This window comes from Passer domesticus, chromosome 25, assembly GCF_036417665.1.
Source record: "Passer domesticus isolate bPasDom1 chromosome 25, bPasDom1.hap1, whole genome shotgun sequence".
NCBI classification, from domain to species: Eukaryota; Metazoa; Chordata; class Aves; order Passeriformes; family Passeridae; genus Passer; species Passer domesticus.
In genome coordinates, this window is record NC_087498.1 from 2509947 (window position 1) to 2518910 (window position 8964).

The window sequence follows — 8964 nt, forward strand, 5'->3', positions numbered from 1 at the left end:
AGAGCCAGAAATTCCTCCTGAGCCTCCTTTTCTCCAGCTAAACTCACTCAGACTTCTGTGGGTGTTTCCCACATTGGGAACCAGATCAACATACTAATTTTTTTGACCAAACTTCTGAAGGTGGGTGATAGACAGTGGGGTCTTCACTACCTTCCTAGCCTTCAGTATTTATTATGGATACTTTACAGAAAGGCTGTCAAGTGCTGTTGGTTCCATTCCCACAAAATCAATCATTTTAGGGCATCACCTCCCAAATGGGGACAGGACAGGAGCAAGACTATTACAGTGGGAGCAAAGAGCAGCTCATCTCTCCCGACATTTGCTCTGTTTGAGACTAGATTTTCTTTGAAACTTCCAAAGTATCCCACATTTCTGTGGTTGAGCCATGTACAAAGACAAAATACTATTGCAATCAATCAGCAATTTTTACATTATTTCCTCCAAATTGCTCACAGTAACTACAAGCAAAATTTAGACCTGGAAATTCACACCTATTCCCCCCCATTAGGAAATCACTGATTGTTCTACCAACCTAATATCGATAAATCCTGATCATTCCCGTGTTCAATTCAGTCTACTGCTGCTCCTGGATAAGCATCCTACTACTCTGACCTTTATCTACTCAAGAAGAAGCAGCTCAAGTGCCCTCTAGTGTGTTTTCAGAACATCCAGTTCATGCTTTTCCCAAGTTTTCGGTATGAAATGAGAGGGTTTGTCTTTGGTTTGAAGCATTTCTATAGATCCATAGAATTTCAGTACTTAAGCCACTGTGAAAAACAGGTTGACTGCAAAATTGATGATGATTGTGATTTTTAAAATTAAAAATCCTGAATTATAGTTAGGTCTACTTTCACTTTATCCCCAAAATAGCAAAATTACTCAACATGTCTAATATTTTCATGACCATTATATTTGCTTGTGGAGTGTTGCTGTTATTGGATGGTTTTTCTTGATGTAAAAGGGTTTAGAGCATCACCATTCTACAAAAAAAAAAGATACTTCTATTTACTTTTCCAGTTTCTTATAAGCCCAAACTTTTAACACATATTTATCAAAGCTGATTTTATTTTTCTACGTCCTGCATTTTTAGTGGCTCCAACAAACATTTCCTGAACTGCTCAAGCAATCCTTACTGCTCCATTTGAATTACTTTCCTAGCTGATTCAACCCGAAGAAATTTGGCCCTTTTAAAGCTATTCACAGTCTGAATAATGAACGTGCTGAGATCATCTCAGAGCACATGTTTCTGGAAGCTTTCCTGGCTGGGCTGCACAGGCTTTGAAATAAGCTTCCTGTTTTAGCTAATTCTGATTTAGCTCCAGTCGTGTGCGCGCCATGTGAGCGAACAGACTCAGGCACCAAATGGGTTTGTTTTTTTCCAGGCTGAAGGTGGAAATGGGAAGAGCACAGGCTGGGGACTGATATTGTTTCAGACATCTTGCATAGTAGTGAAATGCTCAGAGCTGACTTGAAAGAAATGCCAGAGAAATAATTGTATGTTCTGGTAGCACCAATGGCCTGTCCACTTTATGGGCAGCTGCCAGTAAATGCTAAAGGAAACAGCTTGGGAATGTAAGGGTAGGAACAGGAGGAGCACATTCCCAGTTTGGCCTGCTGGAATTCAGTGATGTTTGTTTTAAGAAGATCAGAAGACGAAGATTTAGAGTGAGAATAATGGAAATAAGGGCAGGCTGAACTGTGGGATGGTTTCAGAGGAAGAGTCCCGTCCCTTGGCTCGTGGTTACACAGATTGGAGCACTGGAAATGGGTTTCTCCAGTTCTCCTCTGCACTTCACAGCCAGGCACGAAAACTCCAATACCTTTCCCCTAATTTTCCCTAAACACTTAATCCTACTCCACTCTTAACAGCCTTTTCTATTACTTCTTAGACCTGGGAAAATGTAGAAGTCTATTTAAAACACTGGCAAGTTTCCAAGCAGCAGCAGCAGCTGTGCTCAGATCGGCTCTCCCTGGTGGAAATTTTCTCTTGTACCAAACAGGATCACACCACGATCACATCAATATATTTCCTTCAAGTGTTCCAGCCAGAAGTAGAAAAGCAGCACTCATGTGAATGGGATAGAAAATGAGATTCTATCATGATTGAAATAGGGGTGTGAAATAAGAGTTGTGTCCTAGTACTGCCATGATTTTCCTTTCCACACCTGCAAATATTTTTCCACACTGCAAATATTTTAACAGTCCTGATGAGTGCTTCTTACAGGGGTTAATAGGAACTGAGGAAGGGGAGGAGGTTTATAAAACTCAGTGAAATTTTCTGTATTTAACATGCAATAAATAGTGATTTTAGACATGGGTTGATTTGACTTACCATAAAAATAGACATTTTGGTCTTAGTAGCAGGTTCTTGAGATAAACAGTCACTATTAGCGTCTGATTTCAGTCTTAAAGTCAAAAGTCCTTGACTTTTCTACCCAGATCCACCAACAGTTAAACACCTTTATGAGTTGCCAAATATGTCTGAATTAGTCTGAGTACATTTGCTCTGGAAGGACATTTTGTACCTCTCTCACATGCAGCTACAGATGCAAAGGCTTTGTATAAATAGCACAAGAATAGCTTTGGATACATAATTTTTTGAAGTTCCTCCTCTCCTCAGTTCCCCTGCTTTCTAGCAAATTTCCATGGAAAATGGAAAACTCAGCAGCATTTCTGTTTATTTGAGAAGAAACCAGTCACACAACAAAGCTCATTTTGGACCTTTCCCTTCTGTTTTTTTCTTGCAAAGGAGTAACTTGGGGTAGAATTCAGAAAAGCTCTTTGGACTCCTCAGTCATTGACTGGGATTCTGTCCTCAGCAGCTCAGCCTGCAGGGAAAATTTTACATTTAATCAGTGCTGAGGCTCTGAACCCCAAAGTTCCCCCAACACTGATGGTGCATGTGAAGGAGCTGAATTAAAACCATTGAATTCAAGGTGCAGCCAAACAAAGAAATTGACTCCTGGAGTGAGGAGGAGGAGCAGGAGAAAGGCACTGCTGCTGCCAGTTCAACTCGAGTGGAGCCCTTGCCATCCTGTGGCCTGCAGGACAGATTAAATAGCAGAGAAATCTTCCCAAAAAATTAACAAAATCATTTCTTGTAAACACGCTGGACTGATGGTTTCTTTGAACAGAAACCAAAACTTCCCTCAGATAACCGAATGCTGTGTCCAAATATTCTGATACAATACAGGCAGAGTTTTCCTGTGCCAAGAGAAAATCACATTTCATAGTAAGGGCAGAGCAGGCAGCGTGGTGGTGCCCCAGATATAACAATAACCAAATGTTAATAATGATGAAGCTTTTAGACTCCACAGTGTTATTTGTCTGTTTTAAAAGCTGCCTTTCTTGATGGAAAGCCATCAGTATTCAGAGAAATAGGAAAATAAATGGGCTTTCTAGGCTTTTTCGGTTCTCTTGTTTTCTTCTGTTTAAACAACAAACAAATTTACCTCCTTACAGGCCATAAACATGCTCAGATTTCCCTTTGCCTTGGGTTTCAGGGAGTATTTCTCTGTGATACAGAGCACCTGCTACAGTTCATACATCATCTGCTGTTGCTGTCCTTATACTGAAACTTGAAAAAATGCCTAAACCTCCACCAATTCCCAGCTTAAAGCAGTTTTGTGGAAGCAGACACTTCTCTTGAAGGATTTCTGCTGTCTGCCGGGTACCCCCTCCACCACCACAACGAGATGCAAACCCTGCAAGTGCCACTGAGCCCCTGCTGTCAGTGAAATCTCCTGCCAGCTGGAGGCAGCTCTGAACTGCAGCCAGGCTCTGCTGGAGGAAGCACACCCAGCAATGCCTCCCCAGAGCTGACCCGGCTCCCAGACCTCACTGGTGGAACTGGTATTTCTCATGGTGTTGCAAATCAGCCCAGTCCCCGATGGCAGTCAAGTGAAAGCAGAGAGGACGTGGCACGTTTCACCACTCACTTCTCTGATTTCACATTCCAGCCGTGATGCATTTTTGAAGTACCACAGAAATGTGCAGTTTAAAACCTGTCTAGTAAACTTCCTTGATCCTGAGGCATAAGCTTTGAATTTGAGTAACTTTCTTTTTTTCCACTGCCCTTTGGAGCAGTTTCCTTTTCCTACTTGGCTCAAACAATTTTCAAGTCAAGACAGCAGCAACAGCTTGTTCCCTCCTGTGATGCAGATTGTGAGTCAGGGCCTTTGGGACCTCGGTGCTGACTGCATGAAATTCCACATGCCCCCAGGGGATTGCCCCAGGGGTATTCCTGGAATGGCTGGAAATGTTTGCAGCTCTGTACAGCACCCTGGGTTTCCAGACTAAGGGCAGAGCTGCACACTCTTCTCTAGCTCCTAGAATCATTAAGGTTGGAAAAGATGATGGAATACAGCTCAGAGATTAGCTGAGCTTTTTAATAGGCTTTCTGTAATAAACAGTCCCAGAGCACTATGAAATAAGTCACTCTTAGACCCTTTTATATGTATTAGATTTTAATTCCCTAAAGAGAACAACAGATTATATGGGAGTAAACCACAGGGCTGAGCTAGGACCAGACTCAAGAACTTACAGTTCTGGGATCACTCCAGTGGCCCAATCTCTGCAGAAAATCTCCCCTCCACACTGGTTGTGTGACGTGTCCCCTGGACCTGTGGAGGCTTCTTGGGCCCAGAGACAATGAACACACAAAAGTTCTGGAAAAACAGCCTTTTCTCTGTCACTGGGCACTGAGAGCAGGCAGTGTCTCAGGCGTTTGGTCTGTAAGAAGGAGGATAAAAGTGTCAGTCCTTCTCCCTGGGAAGGCTGTAAATACAGGAGAAATATCCACGTGCAGGCAGGGACCTCCTTCTCCTGGGAACTGCTCCCACTGTAATCCACAGCAGAGACTCTTTGGCCTGGGCAAAATGAATTAATCCCTGTCCAGCTGTCCCAGACCCCTAGTGACTCACCATGGAATCAGTTCCATACCTCATTTTCCATGCTGACCCAAACAGCCAGATTAACTCAAAAAGACCTCAGCCATCACACGTAACAGAATTCCTTCTAATTAAACTTGAGCAACGCTTCTGATAACCTGTTTTTCCTTAGTGTTTTTCACAGTTTGACAGATCATGTTATTTTCCAGGCCAGGTTTCCTGGGAAACAAAGCATCTTCTTACTTTTCTAATCCTTCCAGGGAAATGATGCCAAATTAAAACATTTCATGAGCGTTTATTACATTTTGTCAGAGATGGTTCATGGATAAATCAACGTCAACTGCCTAGAATGTGCTACTGATTAATGGGAAGCAGAAACAACTAAGCTTGCTTTTTCAAAGTCTACTTCATGTCCAGAGGCAACATTAAGCAGGGACAAAAGTTCCTCCCTGGCAGTTCTGTGTTTTGGTCAAGGAAACCCCACTGCTGAGAATGGGATATTGCTATGGCAAAGAAGTGTGAAAGGGGCTCTTCCCATGGACAGCAACTCCAGCTCTTGCCACATCACAGAATCCCAGAATGGTTTGGGTTGGAAAGGACCTTAATCCTCTTGTTCAACCCCATGCCATGGGCAGGGACACCTTCCACTGTCCCAGGTTGCTCCAAGCCCCATCCAGCCTGGCCTTGGACATTTCCAGGGATCCAGGGGCAGCCACAGCTGCTCTGGGCACCCTGTGCCAGGGCCTCCCCATCCTCACAGGGAAGAATTCCTTCCCAGTATCCCATCTACCCCTGCCCTCTAGCAGTGGGAAATCATTCTCCCTCGTCCTGTCCCTCCAGGACTTTGTCTCTCTCCATCTTTCTTGCCCAGCCCTTCAGCTCCTGGAAGGCCACAAAATGGTCACCCCAAAGCTTCTCCTCCCCAGGCTGAACAATCCCAAATCTCAGCTTTCCTCCCAGCAGAGCTGCTCCAGCCCTCTGATCATCCTGGAGCCTCCTCTGGACTGGCTCCAGCAATTTCAGGTCCCTCCTGTGCTGGGCCCCCAGGGCTGGAGGCAGCTCTGCAGGTGGAGTCTCACCTGAGCAGGGCAGAGATGCTGAACTGTGATATGGAAGCTCCTTTCCCTTGGCAAGGGAAGACTTGGGGGGAATGTTTCTTTGGAACACTCACACCTTAGAGGCTGTGCAGGCTGTGCCTGTTGCAAGAGCTGCAAACCAGGTCATCCTGTGCTCCTGCCCACCAAAATCACAGACAATGATCATCTGGGTGTCAGGCACCACTCACCTGCACCTTGCAGGTGAATCCAAGTGGGATCGTGCAGCTCATATCTACCTGAGGAGAGAGAAACCAGGCCCAAGAGCAGAAGGAATCGGCAGAGAGAGAATACAACTGGTAATTGGATGAACCCCTCTCATTTGTTTAGTGGAGAGCTGGGAGGGGACTCAAAACACCAAGCTGGGACTGGGAAAGGCTTGTTGGAACACAGCAGAAAAGAAAACTTTGTGTTCTATCTTCCTTCCCACTTTGGCCTTTAAGGGGTGGTGGCAGAAATAATACCCAGATCATGCTTGCTGTAGAAATGACAGGATTCTGGGATTTTACACCCTTGCAATGCATTTTCTGAGAAGCATCTTTCAGAGACAGGCCAGGATTTGAAGCACAGCATATTCTGACACTTGTGAAAAAAAGAAAACAAGGCCAGTGCATTTGCCAGGGCATCCAAGCAGTTCCCAGCAACCCCGTGTGAGCTTTGCAGACTGACCCAGCATGCAAGTGCCTGATGCAAAGCAAGTAAATATATTGAAAAAAAATTTAAAAGCATGGAAGGAAACAAAGGAGCAGACGATTTGCCCAGACACTTGGAGAAATACACTCCCTTCTGACCTTCTTTGTATTCCAGAGAGCAATTCCTGAGCTGCATTCAGAGACAGAGACAGAGTTGCCAGGCCCAGAATTCCGGCAATTACTCAGTGGAAATGGAAACAGCACCACAGATGCCAAAGGTATGATGCAAGTTTCATTGTCCTGGAAGAATGGGAGTCCAGTATGGGTTTGGGGCTGTTTGCTTGGAATTTAAAATCAGTTGTAGTTCCACGTAAATGAAATATTTAAGTCAGGGAATAAGATTATTTTTATTAAGGGAGCTTCTCCTCACTCCCTGGCTGATGTTATTTTGAAGGGCTATTTTGGACCCTGAAGAAGGAATTTGAGTTTATCATGCACAGAAGCAGCCAAGAAACAGGAAGCACATAGGACAAGGGGGAATGGCTTTAAACTGCCAGAGGGCAGGGTTAGGTGGGATATTGGGGATAAATCCTTTCCTGTGAGGGTGGGCAGGCCCTGGCACAAGTGCCCAGAAAAGCTGTGGCTGCCCCTGGATCCCTAGAATGTCCAAGGCCAGGTTGGATGGCACTTGAAGCAACCTGGGATAGTGGAAATGTCCCTGCCCATGGCAGGGGGTGACACTGAATGAACTTTAAGGTCCCTTCCAACCCAAACCATTCTGTAATTTTGTTCTTTAATTCTGTGAAATCTGAACAACCCTCTGCAGAGCTAAGAAACACTCGCAGGAGTTTTGCTGTTCATAAAGCATAAAACTGGAACTGTAAACCACTTAGGAAACAGTCAAACACCGGAAAGGAAAAAGAATATTGTGCTCTCCTGATATCTGAAAGGTTAATAGTTACCAGAGAACCATTTGGAAGACTGGAAAACAGAGGAAGGGTAGGTCAGATCTGGAAGGAAAATGGTAACATTCACCCCCTCCCTTTACCCAAATACATTTTTAAATATTTTAATTCTTAAGTCAGAATGATATTTATGGGAATAATAACTCAGGCTTTCTTTTAGTAATTGAAATTAAACAGCACTTGCTCTAGCAAGGACAGTTTCTTATCCACCTGTCACTACAAGTACAAGTAATTCCATGTGTTTAGCAGTGTCTGAACACCTAGTGCTACAGTTGGATAACACTTGGATGAAAAGTTTCCTAGCATGGTCCGCAATCAGAAAATAACCAACACCAAATAGTCTTTGCCTTGGGTTCTGTATAATTTAAATCTAACTGCAAAGAAATTGCCAGACTTGAAGCGTGTTACAAATATCCACATGCTTGTTTCATCTACCTCAGGGGGAAAGGACATTTTGATAACAGAAGGGTCTTTAATATAAAAAGCAATAAAATCCATAGATTTTGAAGCTGGACGTGTTCCAGATGGAAATGTCACTCTTCCCAGAGAACAGGACTAACTACAGCAGCTCATGCAATAATCCTAATTGTCAACAAACAAATGCCTCCTTCACAACCTGTTAATCCTACTGATAAAAATTCAATGCCTCTCTTCTTCCCTTAACGATATTGATTTATTCCAAATAGGCTGCGAAATGAGAACACTGGCCACCTTTGTGCTTCTCCCGGAGACGCCTTGATGAGCCGGGAGCCCCGCAATTAGAGCTGCCGTGTTAATGAGCCCCGAGCGCGGGGGTGAGGGGCGCCGGCCGAGCCGCCAGGGGGCGCTGCCGCCCGCGGCACGGCCCGGCCGTGAGGGAGCCGCCATGGAGCCGGGAATGGCCTGGGGCCGCAGGGATCATAACCCCTGCCCCGCACAGACAGCCCCAGTCCCACCCTGGGCACGCCTGGGAGCGCTGTGCGAACGCTCCTGGAGCTCAGGGCCGCGCCCATTCCCTGGGGAGCCTGGGCAGTGCCCAGCACCCTCTGGGGGAAGAATCCCTGATCTCCACCCTGACCTGCCCTCACACCAGAGCAGGTATGAGGGCAGGTCAGGGTGGAGATCAGGGAAAGGTCCAGCCCTTCCTCGAGTCCTGTCCCTGCTCACAGAGCTCGGAGCTGTCGCTCCGCTGCCCCTCGGGAGGAGCTGCAGCCCCCGATGAGCTCTGAGCTCAGGCTCGTCCATGTTGAACAAACCAAGCGCCCTCAGCCGCTGCTTGAGATCCTTCACCACCCTCGTGTCCCTCCTTTGGACAGCTCCGACAGCTTTACATCCTTCTCATTTTGAGACACCCAAAACTGACCCCAGCACTGGAGGAGAGGCTGCTCCGTCCCAGAGCAGAGCA

General features: G+C 45.6%; 2 long non-coding RNA genes across 3 annotated transcripts in view; one reads left to right on the forward strand and one right to left on the reverse strand.

Annotated features, from left to right (window-relative positions):
• LOC135286168 (uncharacterized) overlaps positions 1 to 5032 on the reverse strand; it is a 46490-nt gene extending 41458 nt beyond the window's left edge. For both annotated transcript variants that reach the window (XR_010350635.1, XR_010350634.1), the window contains exon 1: positions 4544 to 5032. This is a non-coding gene — a long non-coding RNA (uncharacterized LOC135286168). The remainder of the gene's footprint in view (positions 1 to 4543) is intronic.
• A 1501-nt stretch (positions 5033 to 6533) lies between these two features.
• On the forward strand, positions 6534 to 8476 carry LOC135286273 (uncharacterized). The gene is made up of 3 exons (XR_010350693.1): positions 6534 to 6681; positions 6791 to 6893; positions 8267 to 8476. It is a non-coding gene; the product is annotated as an uncharacterized LOC135286273 (long non-coding RNA).
• Positions 8477 to 8964: the final 488 nt, after the last annotated feature.